This window comes from Protopterus annectens, chromosome 13.part0 (genome assembly GCF_019279795.1).
Source record: "Protopterus annectens isolate FY-2018-M chromosome 13.part0, PAN1.0, whole genome shotgun sequence".
Lineage (NCBI taxonomy): Eukaryota > Metazoa > Chordata > Ceratodontiformes > Protopteridae > Protopterus > Protopterus annectens.
Window position 1 is genome coordinate 1,205,731,910 of NC_056747.1, and position 22,556 is coordinate 1,205,754,465.

At 38.2% G+C, this 22,556-nt stretch overlaps 1 protein-coding gene across 1 annotated transcript in view; it reads right to left on the reverse strand.

Moving 5' to 3' along the window:
• TANC2 (tetratricopeptide repeat, ankyrin repeat and coiled-coil containing 2) overlaps window positions 1-22,556 on the reverse strand; it is a 2,676,984-nt gene that overhangs the window by 2,496,732 nt on the left and 157,696 nt on the right. The gene's annotated exons all lie outside the window — the stretch shown is intronic.

Genomic DNA, 22,556 nt, shown 5'->3' on the forward strand with positions numbered 1-22,556 from the left:
TGAAATTCCAAAGGCCACAACTGCAGTCCTGGTAATAGTCAAAATGAAGATGCAAATGTAGGCGGCCATCTATTAAGTCTGCGGTTGCATAATCATCAAGTACTATAAAGGTAAGAAGGAAGCAGAAAGAAACCACTTTAAAAGTGTAACACGTTCCAGAATTTTCTGATTTTTGTTTGAATCTCAGTTTATTTTGGCTTTCTAATTAATTACAGATTCCAAACTTACCGTCTCACAATTCATTGGAACAGTAAGTTGTTATAACTTGTTAAGAAAGTAATTGTGCTACTGGTACATTGATAGGAAGAAGTGGCAGGGGCAGACCCTAATTTATATAAGCAAACTCCAGGTTTCACAGCCTAAGGGAAAGGAGAGAGAGAGAAACAACTTTTAAAAAACTCGATCCTTCAATGACTTGAGTCTATAATAAGCTAGGAATTGGTAAATCGTTAGGGTTTAGTCATTTTTTCCAAGTGTCAGGATGGTCAGGATCATGTCAGACTCCCAAAAAGGAGAGACAAGACATTATGACAAATTTTGTTTATAGGGCTTACTTCATCTACACCTACTTCACAAAGACGAAAAATTCACTGTTCACGTACATTCGCTTACCAGTATATTCTAAACATCAGAAGACTTAAAGCTTTAAAATCTAAAACTAAAGAACTTTCTTGAAAAATACATCATACACCTTAATACCTTCGTCACACACATCTGAAATAGGCAAGATAATCATTTGCCATATTTTACTGCCTCAAAATTAAATGCTATTTAAATTGCAGAGAAAGGGAGAGAATAACTTCTCACATTGCTCCAGCACAGTAAAACAAAACTATAAATATTAGTAAAGCACTTAAGAATGACATCAGTCTGTCCAAAAGTAATACTCCTAAGCGAGGTTTGTGTAACAGAAAAACTCTCTGTAAATTGAAACAAGCTTCCCTTCATAATGATCCAAACATGAATAATTAATTTATAGGAGCTAACATTTACAGGTGGTATAACTGAATCATATTCAACAACAAATCTAATCAAAAATTGAAAAGAAGTTTTATACCGTGCATCAATGCATGTTTCGCAAAAAAAATCTTGCATGCCTTTTCAAGAATGAAAAATAAGTGTTTGAACATAATTTTCAAATTCTGCACATGAAAAACCAATGAATATTTGAAAAAAAATAATAAGATAATTGGTTATAGCTATATCTTCCATAAAGAAATACACTTCAAAAAGCAACAGATCAGCAAACCATAATATACAAATATATGCATATATAAGGAGGAGTTATTTGGAAAACTAATGAATAAATCTAATTCTATCCTCATATCATATAAGATATGATATTCCAAAATGGAAAAAAAAAGTATCATTTAAACCTGAAAAACTCCATTATATTTATCACATGCTGCCACCTGGCCTTAATTAATAAATTATTATGCAGATCTCCACCTTGAATATTCTTAAGTAAAGATTTACTGGAAAATAAATGGCTGCCTACACTCAGATGCACATTGCATGCCTAGCCAAAAACATAACCTTTTTATTTAATACCTGCTGAATGCCAAGATAACTTGCACTTAAATCTCCTTTTTTTCTACAAAAATGCTCCACTAGTACACAAAACAACAGATTAAAATATCCAGAGCTAAAGTTTAAAATGCGTTAAACCACATTTAAAACAATGACTGGATAGTATGGATGAACATCTTGGGAGTACACAGTGACGTCAGAATATCTAAGTTTAAAGGTGCCATTGTACTTGCAACTCCTCTACTTAATCAATACTGCAAATATTTTTAGACTTGTTGATATTTCACTTGAAAACAAAAACTCTGGTCTAACAGAAACCACTTCATCTGCCTGAAGAACACTCATCAGAATGAGTCAATACATCTACAAAATATCTATAACTACTATACTTCACAACAAAAGGCAAATAATAAAATATTTTAATTATACATCATGAATCAAACTTTATGGGTAAAATCGTTCTCTGATAACTCTCTCCCTCTTTTAGTAGGTATAATGCAATGAATATACCTGGTTCTTAAACCTATCGGCCATGTAATTCAAAAATATATGGTCAGGAGAGGTTGTTCCTAGGTAGTCTCAACTGGCCATATGGAATGTTACTTTCACCATTACTTGGATAAGAACTAATATTTTACAGTAAAAAAATTCTATAAAGCATACATTGTAAAGTCTGAGCAAGAATGTATACTTCTGCATCTAGAAATTAATATGATGGACATCATGAATAACAGAAAAAAAAACAAGACCACTGGATCATTAGTATTGTGAGTTCAAACTTCAGATTCTGACAGGAATTAAGGGCCCCCTCCATGTGAAAAAATAAAATGCATGCGAAAAGTTATTTACCATACTTCAGATACTGGTTGCTGAAAATACATCTCTTCACAATGAGATGCAAAAATAGATGTATAACTGTGTGCAAACTGCACCCATACTTGAACACTTCCTCTGTAGTGGCCCATGTTACTACACAGAAAACTGCTGTATTTTAGAGCCACATCTGTTAAAGCAAACACCATCTCAATTTTACTTTGAGGCCAGATAGAATACTTTTATAACCCTTACCATGGTCAATATATGTACATAAAAGCTTGATATCTGCTGTGATTATAAATCTTTCATTTAGTACTGAAAGCTGATTAATAGAGCAAAGAAATGTGCATCTTTTATGAATGACAAGGTTTTAGTCAAATGGCTATTGATTAAACTTGTCCACATAAATCATGATCAGCTCTGCCAGTTAACCATATTTTTATTATACACTGAAACAACTGGATTAAAAGGTGAATACAACATTTTGGAGTATTTTAGAGTCACCATACAAAACAGATCACCTAGGCTGCTCAACACAACACAATTCATATAGATCATTTGGCAATAAATCAGATGAAGTACGCACAACAGGCAATAATCTATATAATGTCTACAGTACTTCACAAGATTACATTTAAATTTAATGTAAAACTTACAATCATTAAGCAAATTCACTATATGATTTACAAAGAATGCAAGGACAAGAATCACAATGACATTGTTTGCATACTGAATAATTGTACTAGTTATTACTTGTTGTCTAAAGAGCTGTGTACTTGAACTGCCTAGCAGAACACAACTGTTTAAATTGCAGATTAACACATTAGATTAAAGGTACTAACCACATAATTACTGCTACACATAAATAAAAATTTTTCTTTTACATACAGCTTGACTGTTATTGAAAATCACTTCCCAACATAATACACAATTTCGTACTAGCAAAAAGCAATACACTAAGTTTCAGACCAACAATGTACTCCAAAATACTAAGACAAACCTTCAAGGCCCAGTTTAAAACAAAATTTTCAGCTTCTGTTAGTACACGTGTATAAATATTAATAACTTAAAAGTGGTCAGGAATACCATTATAAGGATCATTCCCACGGGTAGTCAGACTTTCATTTAATGTCTCTGAAAGCTTCTGCTTTGCCACTGCTTGCCCCTGTTCGTTGAAGATGCCACAGAATTTTCCCCAGACTGACAGCGGTTGATGGTTCTTTACTGACTTATTCGTGCAAACCTTCAAACATTCTCTGTTTAATCTTTTATTTATTTTTTAAGTGGATAAGTCCACTGGACAAAAGTGCCCATTTCAGGGGCAACCCAGAAGCACTATCTGATTAAATAATTTGGTTAGACACCCAGTATGGAAATGGAGGCCAAGGGAATCAAACTTTGGATGACAGGAAGCAGTTTGTTAGCAAGCTCATAGCCACTACATAATCACCAGACCCTTGAATCCCTGTATAAACTGCCCCCTCATTTTCTAAAACAATCTAATTATAACTTGTGCCTGAAACCTTTGCATTCTTAATTACAGTAACAAGTGTGACAATTTTTACAAGCAAAATAAGAAGTGTGCATATCAGCACGATCAATATCAGTTTCTTACTCTCACCCACTGGTGTGGAAAAATAGAATTATTAGCTTTACTGCTTGTTTCACTAAGAGTTCTTTTTAACATATACGTATTTTTTATACATACATACATATATATACATGAGTCCACTATGTAATCCCGAAATTCTGAAATCCCAAATTTCAGTATTTTGAAATTACACAGCTGAAAACACTAAATACCGAAACCCGCAGAAGCAAGAAATTCAAAATCCCGAAACTCGGAGATGTTGAATTAGCGCTTCTGGTGGGGCGGTGTGTGAATGGATGGGTGGAAGTTTAGGTAAGTATGTAAGTGTGTTGGTTAGGGGCTTTAGTATGCGTCAGTGTGTGTTGTGACTGTGATGTGTGTGAGGGAGTGTAAAATGTGTTGGTGGGAGTTTCCTTTGTGTGTCTGTTTATGCGATCTTGGAGTTAGAATATTTAAGTAGGGGGGTGTGGGTGGGCATAGCCTCAAATATGGGGGGGTGCAAGGGGCTTGTCCCCTTTGCTTATCTGTAGTGTAGGATTATATATTCGATTGTGGGGGGGGGGGAGTGTACGTTCAGGATTTTAAATTTGTGGTTATGGGGTTTCGGGATTTAGTATTTTCAGCTATGTAATTTCGAAATACTGAAATTTGGGGTTACATAGTGGACCCATATACATACATATATATATATATATATATATATATATATATAGTTATGCATACATACATACATACACACACACACACATACATAAACAGGATAACTGGATGGGAAACAGAAAATACACCCCTGGGATTCCACCTATGCCCCTGCTGGACAGGACAATAAAAAAAACGTACAATAAGCTGGTTGCATAAGTGTGCCCACCCTTAAATTAATACTTTATTGAAGCACCTTTTGATTTCATTACAGCATTTGGTCTTCTTGGGTACACACCTGCCATCACATTAGGAGGCTCAACACTCACAGTGGCTTCGGTGGTTGTAGTCTGGGTATGGGCCGAGGTACCGGTCTCGGTTACAGAGGACACCGCCAAAGAAGTGTCATCGGTAGTCAGGGGCTGCGTAGGCATCTCGCTGAGAACCGGACCACATGTAGCCGGTTTTGGTGTGGTGTCGGTGGAGAACGCAGACCTCGCGTGTCGGTCTTTGTCCTTGCGTTTTTTGGACAAAACGGTAGTCGGAGTATCCAACGACATTTTATAATCAAAGGCTTTACCAAAAAAGTGCTGGGCGAACTCTGCCCGACGCTTAATAGTGCGTTTATTGAAAGTAGCGCAAAAGCGACAGGCTGAGATGTCGTGGTCTGGGCCTAAACAAGGAATGCAGAGGGAATGGAAATCCTTATGCGGTATTTGCTTCCCACAAGAAATACAATTGTTAACTTTGTCTGACATCGGTCTGAGGCAAGAAAAGTTTCCCCAACGGGGTACTTAGCTTTAAAGAAGACTTCTGTTTCCAATTTTTCATAATTTCAGGAGCTGGTCGACCGGCACTTGCGAACTGCTTCTGCTTCGGGCACCGCGCGGCAAAAAAGACTGAAGAAAATGGCGTCGGCTGTGTCTTATATACCCCTGCCGCACTGACGTCAGGAAAGAAAGCGACAACAACCGACGCCGGACCTAGACTTTGGAATTCGGCCGACCGAGGACCCGCCTGACGGCAGAAAATCCATCTGTGATTACTGCAGCTGTATGCACGATGAACATCCTGGCATTTTAACAGGAGTGTGTACACTTTTTATATCCACTGTATGTGTGTATATATGTATGTGTGTGTGTGTATATATACATATATACATATATATATATATATATATATATATATATATATATATATATATATATATATATATATATATATATATATATATATATATATATATATATATATATATATATATATATATATATATATATATATATATATATATATATATATATATATATATATATATATATATATATATATAAACAAAAATTATGTTTTTAGCATCATGCTAGATTTGCTAAAAGAATTCATAATTCATTAACCTTCTTGATTTAGCATGCCATGCAAACTCAGCTGAGTAGATATAAATTTTTCAGGGTACATTTGCATCACCCTCTTCATATGAAACCCTGTGTCCCTCTCCTCCACTTTCTAGTTTCTCACCATGCTAATATGAAACACATTTGGATGTATACAGCCAACAGATCTTCCTGTATCCAACAGTAGTGGGAGAACTGTTAATGAATAATGAACTTTTCAAGCAATGTGGGAGAGTTGTTAATGAAGAATGCATTTTCCAAGCAATCTATTTTTAAAGCAAGTATATTTTATTTTATTTATGAATATTTGTTTACTGGGGTAGTGCACTGATTAATACTACCAATTTCAGGCTCAGCCAGGGTGAAATACAAACCATTTTACAAATAAAAAATACAGAAACTTAAGCAATAAATAACACAGTAGTTCAGAGTGCTACTTAAAAAAAAAATCTGCATTTATACATTATAGTGATGAAGCATGGTGCAATATACAATCAATAAATTCTACATCTATTTAAAGAAATGTCCATCTTTAGTAACATTTAGGAGAGAGCCCATAGCTAATCACTTGATCACTGCAGCCCTGTTAAAAAGAACAGGCCAAGACTAGGAAAGCATGTCTAGCTTGTAGTGTCTCACAAAAGCATTCAATGTGAAGGTACAGTTATGTAAGTTGCAATTACTGCTAATAGTAGATGTTTGAATTCTTCACGGCTGCAGTAACCTATAGCGATTGAGTTATATCCTGTCCAGAATATAATGGCCAGTCAGTCTTCAAAAGTCACTGGATTCCACCCAAACATGTGCCTAGGCTGCTGTGTTTCAGGATCTACGCGGAGAAAGCAGCAGCCTGGGTGCCATCTTCTTTAGGACTTTGTTGCCCTTAGAGTATTGCCCTTACAAAGACTGTCCTGGACCTGGAGAATGAATCCAGACTGTAGTGCTTTGAAAAATATATATAGAGGACCAAGTATCTGACTCTACAATTTTTCTAGGGTCCCCCCCCCTTTCCAAAATATCACCAAAGATAAGACAGTTGTACAACATGCTTTGATTCTAACTGGAAGATATTTGTCATGGTGGGAATAACTAAAAGCAATAGCAAGTGATAACCATCTTGAAATAGTCTGCTTGACATGGATTGCCCTTTCTTTGTCCCATTACAGAAGATAAACAGCTGTTCAGCTTTGCTAATAAGGACTTTGCTCTATCACAATAGCACCCTAATTGCCTGTTCACATCCAGAGTATGAAGAATCCTTTCTCCCTGATTTTTAAGATCTGGTCAGAAAATAGGGAGATTGATGGCTTGATGAAAAGTAAACTCAAAACAGCTTTTGGCATGAATGAGATTTGTGCTTAAAGTAACACTATCTCCATGGAAAACAAAACAGGGGTCACCCACCACGAAAACCCGCAACTCAGATACTCTTTTTGCAAAAGTTAAAAGCAATAAGTAATACAGTCTTCCATGTTATGAACTGTAAATAAGCCAAATAAACAAGTTCAAAGGGAGATAAGTTAACCTTTCCAGCACAAAGTTAAGACACCGAGTAGGTGGCACCCGTTTCCTAGCTGGCCTTGTATGCAAAACCCCACTCAATAACTGCCTGGCCAAAGATGGAGAAGAAAGACATGCTGAAACAGTCAAAAAAGGTGGACCTTGATACAGGAGTAACAGAACAGAGGATAGTTAACTCTCACAAATATTTAAGAACCAATGATACATAATCCCTGGCTGGCTCCTAGTTACTAGAGTGGCATCAATTAAAAATGCTTTCCACCACTTGCCACTTGCTAACTTAGAAATTCCTAATAGCAGGTTTTCCTTCCACCTTTAGTAACTTCTGCATGCCCTTATGAAGAGGGTGCCTAAAAGGTATCAAAGTTGAATCATCCAAGCAGTCACAATTGTTTGAAACTGAGGTGTATCAAAATCCCTGTGTATTCCCTGAAGAGATCTGTGAGGAAACTTGTGGTAATTGCTCTTGGCCAATTCCATAAGAAGAGAGAATCAATTTGCCTGCATCAGACGAGAATCACCACAGTGATCTTTGGAAAATCATTCTGAGACTCCAGAATTACCCGGGGCATCAGTGGAATCACAACCACAGGAATGAAAAAGCATTTGTTTTCCAGTCTTGCCTGCAAGGAGTTTTGGTGCAGAATTTGTTTAGCTGTCTGTTTTGAAAGGAAATAAATACATCTGTTTTACAGTGTTATTCAATATTGATCATTTCCAGAAGACTCCCTCATTCAGTTTCCATTTGTGAAGATCTGTCCTGATCGTGTGCTAAGCCTATCTCCCACTTCATTTTTCACAGCAGAATGTAGGAAGCTTGGAGGGTTAAACAATGCTTTACAGTGACTACCCAAGCCATCATAACCAGCCAGCACAGAGGTAATAACTGGTGTCCACCTGTTTGTTTTTGTTTATATAACACATCACTCTGGTATCACATGTAATCACCTGCAGTGGTCCAGGGGATCACAGATGATAAAGAGATTCTATAGAATGGACCATTGCTAACATCTCTTTAACAATTGTGTGCTTTGCCTTGTATGTTTTTGCTCCACAGACAATGCACTTTTATCAACCATTGAAACTGCCCACCCACAGCAACCTCTCAAAAATCTGTTATCAGAGACTGAGCTGCAGTTGGAAAAAAAGAATATGAGACCTGGATTCAAAGCAATTTGTTTTCTCCACTATAGCAGTTCTATCTTCTCAAAACCCAAAACTGGAACATTAAGTTCGAGAGGATGAAAATGTTACATCCACATAGTTTTTAAGAATCACTGGATTTTTCTCACTTGCAATCTGGCAAGACAAATCATGAGACTCATGCTTGCCACGAACCCTGGAAAACAGAGATACTCTCTGGCTGAAGTCTGAAATGAATTGAGAAGCTCATGAATATTTTCAGATGCAAGTCTTATTTTCTCCTGGGTTAGGAATACCTTTTGCAGGGAAGAATCTAGATGGCATCCTAGAAACACAACTGTGTGAAAAGGAATGAAGTTGATTTTTAACTAATGATTTGAAAGTCCAGGTTGAAAATTAGATTTGTAACCCAAAAAAAGGGACTCCTGACACCTTGAAAAAGGCTGCAAAGCTAAGTAAGTCATCCAAAACAGGGAATATGTGAATGCCTTCTAGTCTGTGATGAGCTGTTACTGGAATTAGACATTCTGTAACCGAAAAGGTAATGCAGAGAACTGATAATGTGACACAACACACAAAATCTGAGGAAACATTTGAATTGTGTCTGACTTAGCAGACTGGGGGGTCCCAGAAAAGGAGGTGCATCTATCCAGTGCTATTTGTAACCCCTCTGACCTACTCTCATAACCCATTTGTCTGAAACAATCTACTTCCAAAGATGATGTTGGGGCGAGTGGGGGAAGAACAGAAAGTATGCTGGCATAGTTATTCCAAGGTACAGGTCTGTCCCTTTTCCTGAAAGGATCCCTGTTTTCTGATGGACCTCTCCTGCCATTTTGGTTTTTAGATCCTAGTTTGCTGGAAGCTTCCTGAGATTGCTTGCTTAGCTTTTTGAAAGAAGAGCTAGGGTTTTTGGAAGGTCTTCAAAAGGGGGGCTATAAAATCTTAGCAACTTCCTGGATCAATATGCCTCTTTCATCAAACTGTTTTGAGTACCTGAGCAACATAATGATCAAACAAAACCTCCTTATCCAAAGGCGAACTCAAAATCTCAGATTTTAATTCTTCAGAAAACTTCTGATTATGTACCCAAGCAAGACATCTCATCACAGTGGCAGTAACTGTTGCCCTGGATATGCAGTCAGCAAAATCCTACACACCCTTTAAAGAATGTTTAGCGAATTGAGAAAGAGTAGCAATAATATGATTCAGAAATTACCACCTTTTGTGGATCCACACAAACACTCCAGCATATGTGCCTGGTATTTCAGGATTCTGAAGGCTAGAGTTGAGGAAAAAATAATCCTCTGACAGTTGAGAAAGAAATAATCCTCTTTGACAGGTTTGGAAATGGGTAAATATTCCTGTCAGAAGGCAAAGGATTAGCATTGATTCAAACCTTGTTAGCAACTGGAGAAAAAATATAAATAGCTGCCGAGTCAGACCTGAGGTGAGAAAACAAAAACCTGTTAGCCTGAGAAACTTTATAAAGTCTATCTGCCTTTTAAGGGACTAAAGACAGACAATCAGTATTATTGCAGACAGAATTAAAAACCTCAAAAAAAAAATAAAACAAAATGCCACCACTAGGTGTAAACTCATCACTCAGTTTATTGATAAATTATTAAAAGCATAGGCACTAAGCACTTCCACCCTTCTTAGTCCAGAGCTTCATCAGAGTAAAGCCATTTTACGTAACCAGCTCTTTTAAATCTATTAAGATCATGTGACCCTTACAGAAGGTCTCTAACAATTTAAAGCATTCACTTTCTTAAAAATAAACAAATATATAAATAAAAATAAATACAAAAATAAAAATGAAAATAAAACACCCCCTCTTAAAAACCCTCATATATAAACCCCCATTTTTCCATGTGATCAATGATGAAACAAAAACTTATAACAGCAACTAAATTCCATTATGTTCTATCTCAAGTACATATATTTCTTCCAATAAAAACTGTTTCTAGGCAGCTAATCACTAGTTAAATACTATAACTTACATGCCCTTCATTTTAATACACTACTCAAAGCACCGTTCTCAATCTCTGGTGGTGAAATGGCATTTAACCTGAAATGCCATTCTGTCTCCAATCTCTCTAGATTTGTTTTAATGTCACCTCCCCTTTCTATAACTATATTTCTATCAATGACAAAAGATATAAATTTATTGAAGTTTGCAAATGACAAACTATGGATGTAAAGGGCATTTTTGGTCTTTTTATTCCTAATATCCCTCGCATGTTCAGTTATTCTCTCTCAACTTTCTGGTGGTTTTGTTCACATAAAACTCTGGACATGCAACACAGGTTGCAATATATAGTACCATTTTGGTATTACATTTACAATATCCTGGGCAGGGAATCCTATGATTGCAACCTTCTACTACTACATATGGACTTACATTATTGTATATATATTTCCTACCCATATTGCATTTCAACATAGTAGATCTGTAACTCATACTTTTTGCATTTTTGACTTTCTCCAAACACGTTTTCAAATTTTGCCCCACACACACACACACACACTAAAAGTCACTGTTTTTTTCTCCCAGGATCTGCTTCATATCTTGGTCAGAAACACAATCCCAGCAGTTATTAACCGCTGTTCTTAATTTTGGTGTTTCTTGGTTATACTGAAGTACCAAGTTCTTCTCGAAATGTGTTTGGCTTTGTGAGCCAAATGTTTTCCCTTCCTTAGTTAACAAAATAGGGGTAAATCTTTTGTCACGTTTTTTCAAAACTTTATTCCTAATTTTAATTAGTAATTTAACTGGGTATCCTCTCTCTTTGAGCATACCTATTAAAATAAACACTTCTTCAAACATTTGTATCACCACCACGAATCAACCTTGAAATATTCACCATTTTTCTTTTAATAACACTTTTTCTGGTGCAGGGGGTGACAACTTTTAAAATGTAATGAAGAGTTTGAGTAAGTGTTTTTCTAAAAATACTATATCCAAGTTTGTTAACTATCTTTATATATTAAAATATCTAAAAACTCAATTTATTGGGTACAAGTTTTGTAAGTACATTTCAAAAACGAGGTTGGTGTGTTTAAATATTCAATACATTCACTAATTCTTCTGTTAACTTTCCATAACAATAAAATATCATCCAAAAATCATGTGATTATTTTCTCCACGTAAGGTGAAGGAAACACACATCTTTTCTCCCATTCAGATAATACCAGGTTTGCATATATTGGGGCACATTCTGCAACCATAGCTACCCCCCAAAATTTGACGAAACTACTCTCCTTCTAAGTGCAAAAATTTTATTGTGTAAGACTACATTCATAAGCTCCATTAATAGATTCATTTTAACATTGTGTAAACCATCTATGTTGATTAGGACGTCTCCAAAAAGTTAAACACCCTCATTGTGTGGGATCACCGTAAATAAATTTATAACATCCACAGTGACAAAAAATGTATTGTTCATTAACAGTTAAATCCCTGAGGGTTTCTAAACAGTGCCAAGCATCCCTAAAAATGTGTCTATTGCTGTTAACTTCTTTTTTACAATGTGAAACAATAAAGGCTGCAATGGGTTCAGTTTTCAAACTCAGAGCGGCTACAAGAAGTCTGAGTGGGGGGTTGTTAGTATCTTTGTGGATTTTAGGAATGCCAAAGACTGAAGGAATAACTGGTGTTTCCATTGATAAAAAAATATTCCTTCTGATCAATGACGCCTTGAGTCAGTAAATTGTATAATAACTAGTCTATCTTAGCATAAACTCTTCTAATTTCATTAATAGATGCGCTCTCATAAGTATTGGCATCATTCAATAGGTCATACATTTTACTTGCATAATCCACTTGGTTCATAATCACCACCCCTCCACCTTGATCTGATTTCATAATTCTATACTCCTTTCATTCACTCAAAGATTTTAGACATCGCCTTTCTTCTACAGATAAGTTATCACCACCACCACCACGTCTGTTCTTTAGAATCTTAAGCATCTCTTTCTCACATAATTTTTCGAACACATTCACCATACCATTAACAGGTAGCATAAAAGTACTTTCTCTTTTTATCTGATTACAGTGCTCAAAAATTTCATTATTTGTGTCGGAAAAAATATAGATAGGTTAAGCTGCCTAGTAGACCGTCTAAAATGAATCAAAACCTTTGCCACATTGTGTTTAAAATTAGGTGCAAAAGAAAAAACTTTTTTCAAAAAACCTCCTCTAAGGCTGGCATAGGAGGAGGAACAGGTGTAGTATACAGCATATCCATTTGTAACATATCATTTCATCTCCAGAAGGAACAGGAAACAGCTGTTTGTTCCCACAGAAATACATTATTCATCCTAGACACTGTATCAGAAGAAGAAAACTCCTCTGTAGGAGAAACTGAGGAAACGTCCTCCTCAGAATCAGGAGCTTGTAAGGAATATAAAGAAGGTATGCCCCTGTCATTATCACAATCCAATAATAAAACACCCTCAACCCTTGTGGAATTAAGAATCATGTTTACATTCTTCCTGCTGTTCCATGGGATTCAAAACTTGCAATAAACCCTCAGCTAAGGTATGGAGTTCAACTTTACTAACAGACACACTTTCTTTAAATAAATATGTCTAACTTTTTTTTTCTTTCCTAGAGACATCCCTTGAAGAAGACAGACTGTAGAATGGCACTTCATCCTGGGAACCAGAAATCTTACCTCAGTCATCCTGGAAGGAAAAATCCCTTGCCCAAAGAAGATGGCTCTCCCATGCCTAGTATGGGCAGTGGAACATCCACATTTAATATGGCTAACCCCTGGTCCATGGTGGTGGAGCGGACTACATCAGAGGATCCTGGCTGAAACCAGTCAGTGGTCTGAGGAACAAGCTGTGGCCAATGTACATTCACCTACTAATGACTGAGGTGTAGACTTAGCCTGGGATGCAGACAAGGGTTTTTTATTTTCTTTTTTCTTGTAAAGCAGGTGGAAGAACAGCAACTCCTGTAAGGGTATTCAAGCTCCTGCTGACGGATAAGCCTGTCTGTTGGTAAGCATTGTTGAAATCAGTCGGGCAGAGGGCAAGCTGTCTTTCTAGTGTTCACAAGCAGTACATACACCTAAGACTTCCCTACACCGTCCCCAAAAATATCACAAAAGTATGTACAAGCAGTACACTTCAGTCACCCTATACACAAAGTGCCAATGAATTAAGTAAAATAAAGGTAAGTTGTCACAAAGTATACACAAGCACAAAAAATACTTACAATCCCTTTAAATGCAATTCCTTCATTTCACTCATAAAAAGTACAAAAGCAGTACACTTTTCAAAAAAAGTGCCCCAGACCTAGCTATCTCCAGCTACTAAAAATAACTTGGGTGATAAGATACTTCCATTAAAATTTCAACACATTAAACTGTTGATAATCCTAGGAAGACTCATTCTCAATTCCTGTCAAAAACAAAAAAAATATTACTTCTGTGTCAAAGGGATCCCCAAAGGGGCCTTGCCTGCCATAAATGGAAGATCAAAGCAGACCATCGATTGTGCGAAGCCCAGGTATGCTTCTCTCAAGGTAGGCAAGAAAATCCTGAAGAAACTGATGCCCAGGCTGTTTACTCCCTTTGGAACTCGAGATACAGCAACCTAAGTGCATGTGTGGAAGGTAGGAGAGCCACAGACTTTTCAAGACTGGCTAGCTGTTATATCCTAAGCATAATATAACTTCAATAGCTGGAGGGTACTGCAACAATTAGAATGATGAAAATCAAAGTTGCAGCTGCAGAGATGTAATCCAAGGACTCCTTAAACATCTTGCAGACAAAGGAAATACAACCAGACAACCAATGGGTCAGACAGGGCCTGGCTATCTTTTTACTAATGTCTCTGGAGAAAAGGAAACAAACTATTGAGAATACTTTTTAACTACTTTACTCCTGTCCATATAATACTGAAGCAGTACGTGGTCATATAACAAATACAAACAGATATTCAACATGTTTAGAAGAATGCCTATCCAATGCCTGGAAGCTCAAACTGATAAAATTTGAAGCAGTTAGTAGCTTTACCAAAAACAAAGAAATAGTGCTCAAACAAACCCTTAGATTGTGAAAAACAGGTATGTAGGGTGAGCACACAATGTTTGCAATTCAGGCATCCTTCTGGCAGAAGTCACAGAAACCAAGCTGAGAATTTTGCAAGTCACAAACTACAAATCCACAAGAATAGGCCAGTTCAAAGAAATAAATGTTAGTTTTTTAATAAAGGGAAAAATTGGGTATAATGAGAAAAAGAAAGCCTTGCAGCCCTTAACAAATGCTAAAAACAATAAATTCTGCCAAGCATGAAAAATAGATATGTAAGCGAGATGCAGCTTAACAGACAAAAAGCTGAGCTTCAAAGATCAGTCATTGTCAATAAATCTTATAGAACTACAGAAAGAATGAACTGTAATCAGATAGTACAGTTTTGTACCTACCATAAATGTAGATGTTCAAGTGTTCACACTGCTGCAGTCATTACCACTTGGGTTATCCTGCCATCAGGCAGTCCCGCAGTTGGCCAGAGTTCCAAAGTCTTGGTCCGGCGTCGGTTGCTGTCGCTTCTTCCCTGACGTCAGTGCGCCAGGGGTATATAAGAATAAGATGCATCCGACGCCATTTTCTTCACTCTTTCTTGCCGCATGGTGCCCAAAGCAGAAGCAGTTCGCAAGTGCCGGTCGGCCGACTCCTGAGATTTTCGAAGTCGAATTTCAGATCCGAAGTCTTCAATAAAGCTAAGTACCCCGTTGGGGAAACTTTTTTTTTGCCTCAGACCGATGTCAGAAAAAGTTAATAATCGTATTTCTTGTGGGAAGCAAATACCTCATAAGGACTTCCACTCTTACTGTATTCCCTGCCTAGGCCCTGATCACGACGTCACTAGTTGTCGGTTTTGTGCTAGATTTAACAAACGCACTATAAAAACAGAGGGCGGTAAACTCTTTGCTAGGCTTGTAAGGGCCCCAAGGCCATTAGCCTAGTAACCTCCTATGATCCTATGAATGGAAAAATCTCCAAGAGGGAGGACATGCTGGAGGGTTACTATGATCACTCATCTCCAGAACACTGATGTGTAAGGATGAAATATGACTCCTGAAAAGACCATACCCCCTATACCATTAGCCTGCTGAAATACCAAGTCTACTCTACAGCAGCTGCAATGTCAGTAAAGAGAATTTATTTATAAAGTACTTATAAGTATTATGAACGGATCTTATGAGAGTGCTGTGATCATAATCAACACTATGCCAGCCTGGTGGCATAGAGGGCTCCAGCCCTGATTATGACCCAGGCGATATGAGCTTACTTTGCTTCCCTGGTGTCTGACAGTGATGGCAGAGAGGGACTATTCCAGACATGACTCTCTCTGCTAGATTTATGGAACGGGCTATAATTCAGAGAGATGATGCTGGTCAGAGTGGGTAGAGGACAGACAAATTGTAACCACCACAATGTGACCAGGGGCAGGGAATCGACTCCAGCTAGGCTGAGAAGAGCTGTCATCAGTAGATAAGGAAAGGACACAAGGGCTAGGAAAAAAATCCCCTTTTCAGGATGACATTGTTATGGTAACCATTTGAAATAGTGAATTTCGAAACACGGAGACTGAATAGCCGAAAGATCGGACTTGCGTGCACTAAGTTTGAGATCCCATTTCTAAGAATATTCCCTTTTCTCCAAGGTCTAGCAATCTTGTAGTTGGTAAATATAAGTTTGAGGGGGTGGGGGGCTTGCACCCATGCATAGTGCTGTGGTGCAGCGGTAGCAGTCACCTCACAGCAAGAGGCTCTCCGGTTCGATTCTCGGCTGGACTGTCTTCTGTGTGGAGTCTGCATGTCCTCCCTGCATCTAGAATAATGCCAATAAGGGAAAGACCCTCACAGGAGGAAGCTGAATGTGTACTTCAGGATTCCTGTAGTCTATTTTGCACACAGCAACACTTTTGAGAAAGCCAACTCTCCTCCCTCATTTGCAAAACTTCAGTGAATTTCAGGTAATCCAGAAATAAGGCTGGGGACATACAATGTTCATCATCTTCACTCTTCACTGGAGTTTCAGTAAGTTTTTTTGTTCTCTTCTGATCTCCTTGGATATCCTTCTGTATCACAAGATGATGACAATTAACCGGGGGGGGGGGGTGTTCCAAGATTGAATGTCAGGGTAGCAAATCCAGAACAGCCAATCCTGGGCCCCCTAAAAAACAGACTGAATTTGGGTAGATTGCACTGGCTCACCCAATGACAGGGAGGTCTAGGGGCTGGTCAGCTATCATAACACCTGTAAACAGACACAGAAGTTCTTAATTACATCTCCTTAAAGTAGCCCATTAAAATGTTCATAACGGTCACAGATGTTCCTTCTTCCAGCTCATGTTCAGGATCTAAGCAACATACAAATTTACCATGACTTTTGAGGGTGGAAAAAAAAATCAGGCTCCCTATTGAAATGTTGGGACTAAAAATGTTGAGTGTCACCAAGCCAGGAGGGATGAAACACAGGAGGAGTGAATTTTGAAAATCTCTCTTCCCCTTAAAACTCCTTCCCCGGGTATATATTACGTTATCGAACTTTTAAAAGTTTGAACGTCATATGGTCAAAGCTATATGATAGAACTTTTAAAAGTTCGAAAAGCTAAAAAAAATAAACAGAAAAAAACCTACCTGACCGTTTTAAGCAGGGGGGCAAGCCCCCCTGCTTCCCCCGCTCTTTAAATATACCAACTCCGAGATTGCAGTACAGTGCAGGAAAGGGAAATCTTCCCATTCCGCACTGTACAGAGATTTTCGTTGAAACGTTCGAACTTTTAAAAGTTCGATCATATGGTGTCGACCATATGATGATCAAACTTTTAAAAGTTTGTCAACTTAATATACACCCTTCTTCCCCCACAGCCCCCAAACTTATGTATACCAACTCCGAGAATGCATACCACAGAAGGGGGATATCCCGAGAAATGGCATTTCAGACTTGGTATACACAAGTCAAACTGTACTCACAAAACCTTAAAGGAAAATGAAAACAATAAAAAAGCTAAAACCAAAAGTCATAGCCTATATAAAGCCATTAGAATTCAAATGAGAGCATTTAGTGTTGGGAGGAAGAGATGCAGGGCATTGTAGAAAGGTAGCGGCACAAATGTAGCCTGGGAAAATTATGTAGTCTAAGGTGAGCACAGATGGCATGTCTTCTCAGGAAGAATAATGACTGAATTCTCCTTAGGAAGATCAATAATACCAAACAGGCAAACTACCAGAAAATTCTGTTCAATACATCAATAACAGAATAAAATGCAACACAGGGGTTGGGAGGGTGGCCTAATGGTTAAGGTGTTTGCCTTACAAACACAAGGTGCAAGGTTTGAGTCTCACAAGGGATAATTGGCTAGGCTTAAAATGGCTCACAAGGGCAGTTAGCTTAGTACTAACCTATGAACCAGCTCCTAATAATCCTGAAAAAATTATCTGGAATAATTTGTTTAATTGAATAAACCAATACAACCTTTCTAGGAGAGTTAAATATTATCATCAAAGTTCTTCTTTCGGCTTTTCCCGGTTAGGGGTCGCCACAGCAGAACTCCGGTCCGCTAATGATTGGCAGTAGTTTTTTACGGTGCCGAGGTGCCAGCTCGATGCCCAACCTTCAACAAAGGCACGCCCATTTACGCATTTCTTTCGAATGCCACTCGACCGCGGGGAGGACATGCAGACTCCACACAAAAGGCACTCCAGCCAAGAATCGAACGGGAGAACCTCTTGCTGTGAGGCAACAATGCTACCGCTGCACCACCGTGGTGGATTCAAACATTATTATCTAAGTAAAACATCTTTATTAGCTTTTTCGCTCCACTTTCTTAAGACCTTGTTGCTCTAACACAAAGGGTCTGTTGCAACTTTTCAAAAAAATGTATACAAGATATTTGGATCTTATTAAATTTCTTCCCATAAAGACTGAGTTTGGAGGTGACCGGATGTTTGCCCCTCTTTCTCTAATACTTTCTGCAGGATGCTCACCTCTGTCTCTCAGATATCTTCAACAACCTGCAGCCACTTGTTCATAATGCATGGCTGACACTTGCAACTTCATTGCGTTACTCAGTGGAATACCAGCTTTCTCTGTGTTATTTCTAAAGACATAAAATAAAACTGATTTAAATGTCCAATGCCTCCAGATAGCTTTGATCTCTAACATGAAGCCTGCTAGTTTGGGGCAGGACATGAGGACATTAGATGAGATGACTACTGCCCCAACCCCTGCAATAATTCATACTATTCACTGGGTTGTAACCCTTCTCCTTATGAGATGTTACAAAGGGTCATGACAACAACTTCTATTGAATTCTATACATGGTGTGCAGTTATGCATCCCCAACAGAAGCAATATCAGTTCTCTTGCCCTGATACTTTGTCCACTACTCCAATGTGTTTGTAGTTTGTGTAGAAACAGCACACAGTCTACCACCACCAGAAGGACTGCCTTTTTGAAGGGGTACATATCCACAAAGAGTCTCACGTATTTCCTAACGTTTGCAAAGCAAGTCTCAGGGGTTATCCATCTCAATTCAAAGGAATTCTTGTGTAAAAAGCATGATTTCAGACTTCTTGAGCAGACTCTCAGAAAATTATTAATCCCTTTCTCAACCATAATTAACATGTGTGATCCAGTAGTGAAAGAAGAAATTTGGGCCAACTGTACAGTCTACCTATGATACATTACAGAGGTTCCTTGGACAATTTTCACAAAAAGAAAAATCTTCTGGAGGGGAAGCAGAGGGAATGGAGTCCTCTGCATCAGAATCCTCATAGGTAGATAAGGGCAAATCCTGTTAATCAGAGAAAACAGAAATTTCAGAACCCTGATCAGAAGAATTAGAAGGAAAATCCGTTCTAGGTCTCAGAGGGTAAAGGCTGGCTTCCCCTAATTTAAGTAATAAGGTCTTCAGCCATTCTTATCATTTGTTTTTTAGGCATATGGGCCTGACCATGCGGTTTGGACATCTGTTTTCTAGGCGTGGGTCGAATTTTAGGCCTTGAAGAAGAAGATGGCGTCGGTTTGAAATGCAAGTCAGTAGGCCTGAATGGGTTCATATGAAAAGATCGACAACTTGAAATTTCGAAACTGACTTCACCGACAACTGAAATCACCGACAACGCAAATCACGGACGTTTCCGAGGTAAGGGATGTAAATTCGCTACCCATGCCTACCATGGTTTAGTAAGTGTGGCAGTGTTATACTACCATGGTAGGCATGGGTAGCAAATTTACATCCCTTACCTCGGAAACTTCCGTGATTTGCATTGTCGGTGATTTCAGTTGTCGGTGAAGTCAGTTTCGAAATTTCAAGTTGTCGATCTTTTCATATGAACCCGCCTGAATACACCCTCAGAAGCCGGTGCCTGCACAGCGGCTCCGGACCCATCCAAAGTAGAGACATCCGCAGGTTCCATGGTCTAAGAAGCATCTCATGGCATACCAGACTCCAAATGGGTCTCAGTAGAGGCCTGCGAATCTGAAGTAGCAGGTATCAGGGGCTATGAAAGCACCTCACTGGGTACTGATGACTAGCTTAATGGAAGCATCGTCAGCAGCCTTGGACCTATGCGGTCTGTCTCTGTCTTTATCTTTAAGTTTTTTCTGAATGTCGGTAGTCGTATGGCTTACTGAATCCATTTCTGGATAGTTAAACTGAGTACCGAAATCATTTACTGCAAAAATGAACTGATGACGAATAGTTTGCCAGGTAAAACTTGTACTTTCATAGCCCTCAATGGCAGGTGAGGTGGGTTGTGCAGAAAAACATTTTTTTTACATTGTGAAGCTGAGGTACTCAAGACTCAGAAATGTAATTGCCATTTGCAACTCACAAGCATGATTCTCATAAGCCAAAGTTACTGAATAGACTGGCATCAGCTTCTAGCATTGTGCCTTACCAATTTTTCATACCACTCCTTTGCTTTAGTTCCACAGTTCAATAGTTGCTAACCTGTTGTATTGGCATGGCGGGGGGAACAGAGCTGCATCAAATGTATTACATGCAGTATTTTACTTCTACACAGAAAAACAGAATTTAAAGACAGATCCAGCCACCTGTCTGCCTCAACTAGTCTGCACATGCCTCACCTGCTAAATAAACTACAGATCCTACTTAACAAAAACATTACTTCTTTATTTTTTTCTCCCAGAAAATATACTTTTTCATTCACCCTTCAAAAGAAATGGTTTACATGTTAAAGACACTATGGTACCATACACCAGGAAATTACCCCCACAGCATCAGCTTGCACAGAAACGCTACGTGCTTCTCTTCTGAAACAAAGTACTGATTACAAAGAGGGAGTTTTCAAGTCTTTTTAAGGAGAGACTTGTAATATCACAAGGCCCTAGGTCAGATGGTCTTCCATTTTTATGGAGTTTAACTTAAGCAAGTTATAATTTGCATTGCAAGGCTTCTCTGTCATCCAGATCTGCACTTTGGCCTTGCATCTGACTGGCTTGAGGCAGCTTTGAGATCAATGCTAAAAAAGAAGGTAACACTGCTGAGTCTAACAGTCAAGCAAGAAGATTCAACTACAATTGCGGAGAGGAAACAAGGAGGTAAGTGATAAAAATTAGCCTGGATCATCATTTAACCAGCAGTTTAATCAGAATGAGGTTATTTTACAATTTTAGCAGACAAACCATGTTCAAAGCTGAAAGTTTTCACAAACTACTATTTACTCATTTAAAACCAGTTAACTACGAAAAGAACATTCCTTAGTGGCATCCTATCAGTTAGATAACTGAGGTTCTTTAGGCTACAGTCAGACACAATTTGCTGCATTAAGTATTAAACGTTGTCATGGCATACTGAAAGCTATACAGTATCAGTTATCTTCATCTGTCTTAATGTACAAAGGCTTATGTCGTAAGGACTAGAATTATCTAAACTGAATTTCTTCTTTAAGTGTGCCTCTGTCTTCCTTTTACAAGCACCGGTCCACTAAAAACACATTTGTTGGTTACTGCCAAACACGAACAGTCTAACCAAGACGATAAAAGAAAGTGGTGAAAGTGCACCCACGTCTCAATACACCCTATAAGTATTTTCCAGTACATACACATGTACAGTATATGCAAACATCAAGAAGACAAGATGGAGAACACTTCAAAACTTTCTAATCACTCAGTGTAGTGGCTAACTATTACAGAATGCACCACCTCACTCCTGTGAAACAATATACTCATTTATCCAAAAGTAACTTAAAACTGGAGAGGCTCAGTGATGCGCTGAACAGCATTGCCACCTCACAGCAAGACGTTCTCCTGCTCGACTCTTGGCTGGGATGACTTTTGTGTGGAAGGTGCATGTCCTAGCTATGTTCAGGTGGGCTTTCTCTGGGTACTTTGGTTTCTTCCCACATCCCAAAGAAATGTATGCAGTAAGAAGACTGGCAACACTAAACTGTCCATAAGCGCACGTGTGTGTGTGATATGGAAAAAAAAATTTTGGTAATTTAGCCAGATACCCTAAATGCATACCAAACTCTGTGGATAGCAGACTTTGTTCAGGGGGTTGCTATTGGGATCTGATGCGACTCAACAGCATTGGATGGATGGAACTTAAAATTATCTTCAATCCCAGTTTCCAGTATCCCTAAAGGTAGCACATTCTGTAGTTCCACCAACATTACTATAGATACACATTTCCTTCTATTAACTTTAAATAAATGCTAAAATGAACACTACTTCTACCTCTAAGGTTTCTCCATTTATCTCACTCATTTCAATACTCCAACACACACACACACACACACACACACACACACACACACACGTTTGTAATGTTTGAAGTTACAAAATTTTCTACAGTAATCACAGCAATGACGAATGGGCAGGCCAAACACACTAATGCATAATGAATCTTTCTTTTGACACTTAATAAAACAA